Source organism: Ochotona princeps, chromosome 6, assembly GCF_030435755.1.
Source record: "Ochotona princeps isolate mOchPri1 chromosome 6, mOchPri1.hap1, whole genome shotgun sequence".
Lineage (NCBI taxonomy): Eukaryota > Metazoa > Chordata > Mammalia > Lagomorpha > Ochotonidae > Ochotona > Ochotona princeps.
The window spans coordinates 63,786,442-63,789,920 of record NC_080837.1 but is presented as its reverse complement, the minus strand read 5'-3'; the positions used below and the strand labels follow the sequence as shown (position 1 = coordinate 63,789,920).

General features: G+C 38.7%; 1 pseudogene; it reads left to right on the top strand.

Moving 5' to 3' along the window:
* Positions 1-580: 580 nt before the first annotated feature.
* Positions 581-729, top strand: LOC118759404 (U4 spliceosomal RNA; annotated as a pseudogene).
* Positions 730-3,479: the final 2,750 nt, after the last annotated feature.

The following is a 3,479-nucleotide window of genomic DNA, read 5'->3' as shown; positions in this document are numbered from 1 at the left end:
GAGAGCTTTGAACACTCAGCAGGAATATAATTTGGTAAAGAACTTACCAATAAACAAACTTCATTACCAGTTGTAGTCTAAGCATATCCTGACAAATAGGATTTAAAAAGGTCTAACAAAGTAAGGATCAAAATTCAGAAGTTCTGGAGAAATGTAAAGGCAGAATTCACAAAAGGTAATTATAGTATGAAGTATTAAGATGATAGTAATGTTTTCCGTCATCCTCTCACTCTATGAGTGTACAGGGGAGTAGAGGACAAAGAAAAAGATACATCCTGTTTCCCCAAAATATAGAGGATGATGTATTTCACCAAAGGATATCCACTTTTTTATTTATCCAATGTCTAAAGATCACCAGAAGAGCAGGATGAGTAACAGAATTCCACAAATAGATTCCTTAGCAGGAATTTAGTTGCCAAATTAATTCATTAGATTAACTTGAAACAGTATGGACAGGCATTCAGCAGAGTTTAAGCCTCCACTTCAGATGCCCATGTCCTATGTAAGAAGGGGTTTGAGTCTCACCTTTGCCTCTGATCCAGTTTCCTGCCCATGCACACCTTGAAAGTTAGCAGGAGGCAGCTTTGCGCAGTGGCAGTATCGTAGCCAATGAGGTTTATCCGAGGCACGATTATTGCTAATTGAAAGTTAGCAGGTGAAGGCCCAAGTAATTGTGTCCCTGCCACACACATGGAAGACCTAGATTTAAGTTCTGGGACCATGACTGCAGACTAGCCCAGTTTTGGCTGTTGCAGACATCTGGGATTAACATAGTGGATGGAATATCTCTGTCAATCTCTGCCTTTCAAACAAAATAAAAAATCAGTTGCAAAAAACACATCAGTTTCTATCAGATAGCCAGAAACAGAACAGAAACAAGTCACTAGCACTGCATGCTTCTACTTCTATAAGAAAGAGAGCAAAACGATTAAAAAAAAAATGCTATATGGTTTATATGGTTATTCATGGGAATGTTCGGGATGGGATTTTAGCCAGCTGTTTATATTGTGACTGGGTTATTGTCTGTTTTGATTGTTTGGTGCCCATGGCACAGCAGTTGACAAATATTTTTAATAACACTCCTGATGCTATTGCAATGATTGAGTGTAACTGAATGTCCAGCCTCCTAGGAGAACTGCAGGAAATACAGCTTTAACTGAAAATGCAAAGTGTGGAACAGCAATAAAGGAGAATAGAAAAATAAACTGTAGTCAAATCATGAAGTGCATTTAATGTTTGGGGGTGTCAAATGCAAAATTATCAAAGGAGTTTTAGTCAAGAAGGCCATCGCTGTGGTTGACCTTCTGAAGATATTATTCTATCTGCCTCTGAGGGGCTGAATGGACACTAACAGGCAATTTCCTGGCTCCAAAGAACAAAAAAGCAAAATTAAACATGATATGGGTAGAGGAAAACAAACAAATACTAGGAAGGCAAAATTAAAGTAGTTTGTAATTATTAAATGTAAACAAGGAGGCGGGCCATCTTCAAGGACAACCTTGGTTTGGTTAGGATAGTTGGCACTGACACATAGCCTATCCAAGTTTTGGCCACCACTGCAAGGCAGAGAAACAGCAATGTCAGCTGAGTTGTAGCTTTCATAAGCCCAGGATGGCAAGATATATTAGAATGGTGCTCATGTTGGATTTGACAGGGAAAAACTCTGTTTAGGGAAATGGAGCAAATTATTCCCTCTTCATCAGTCTCCACTGCCACAAAAATCCCAGACTTAGAGATCACAGCTGCTGTAAAAGAGAAGTGTTGGCTGAAGGACATAGAGGTCTCTTTTGGCACAAGTTGGGAGGATTGGAGAATAGAAAGAAACTGAAATCCAAAACTCATTAGGAAGAACAGAAGTTAATCTGTCTTTATCAAATAAAGAAACTGAATTTTACAATATTCCAAGACAGCCTGCATGTCATGAACAAGAGATTGACACTAATAGCATCCTATACCTTTAAACAATTAAAATCATTAAAAAGTCTCAGATGGGATTGTGGGAATTCAACCATAAAATAAGTCTTTGGGACAGGGTCAGCAAATTGCCTTAGATCTTTAAATAAATACCAGTGTTTCCCAAGGATTGCTTTCTCTTGACCATGTCAATCCTAAAGCTAAGAGGCATCTATAACGGAATGGCATTTTATGGTCTAATTTTGGAAATATCCCTTAAAATCTAATTCACGGGGCCCGGCGGCATGGCCTAGCAGCTGAAGTCCTCCCTTGAACACCCCAGGATCCCATATGGGCGCCGGTTCTATTCCCGGCAGCTCCACTTCCCATCCAGCTCCCTGCTTGTGGCCTGGGAAAGCAGTCAAGGACCGCCTAAAGCTTTGGGACACTGCACCCGCACGGGAGACCCGGAAGAGGTTCCTGGTTCCTGGCTTCGGATTGACGCAACTCCGGCCGTAGCGCTCACTTGGGGAGTGAATCATCGGACGCAAGATCTTCCTCTCTGTCTCTCCTCCTCTCTGTATATCTGACTTTGTAATAAAAATAAATTAATCTTAAAAAATCTAATTTGCAAGCACTGACATTTTGATAAGACACCGGCATCTCATAGAGGGACAGTTTGAGTCCCGGCTGTACTGCTTCTACTCCAGCTCCCTGTTCACAATAGGGGAAGGCAGTAGAAGATGACTTGGGTACTTGTGTAACTGAAATTCACACAAAAGACCTGAATGGAGTTTAGTTTGGCTTCAATTTGGTCCAGTCTTAGCCACTGATGCTATTTGATGAATGAATGAGTGGATGGAAGAAATCTATCTCTTTTTCTCTCTTTTCTGCCCCATTTCCTTCTCACTGCTTCTAATTTCTAATTTTTAAAAATTAATATACAATTCCTATTTCTATGTTTATTAAATTATTTTATTCATTACTCTAAGTCAAGATCAAAACAAGAGTATTGGTCTATGTCTGGCTTACTTCAGATACCATAATGATCTCAAGTTCCATCCACTTGATTTAACTACCATGATTTCATTTTTTGTGACTGAGTAATGTTCTATTTTATATTACATTTTCTTTAGTCATTCGTTGATAAATAACTAAGCTGACTGGAAATCTAGGCTGATATAGTACTGCACTGAATATGGAAATGTAGTTTTCATTTCCTTTAGATATATACCCAGAAATGGAGTAGCTGGGTCCTACAACAGTTCTGTCTTCAGTTTCTTAAAGAACATGCATACTATTTTCCATAAGGGTTTTACAGTTCAAATTTCCACCAATAGTGCATAAGGCACACCTTTTCACCACATCTTCACTAGCATGTGTTATTTGTTGACTTTTTGACTACAACCTTTCTAACTGGAGATGATACTTCATTATGGTTTTGATTTTCATTTCCCTGATGGCTAGTAACACTGAGCATTTTTCTCATACTTACTGGTCATTTATATTTTTCTTCAGAAAATTTTTGAGCCTTCTTAACTACATTTTTTCATTATTACTGAATTTTTTTGGTCTTTCACAAAGTA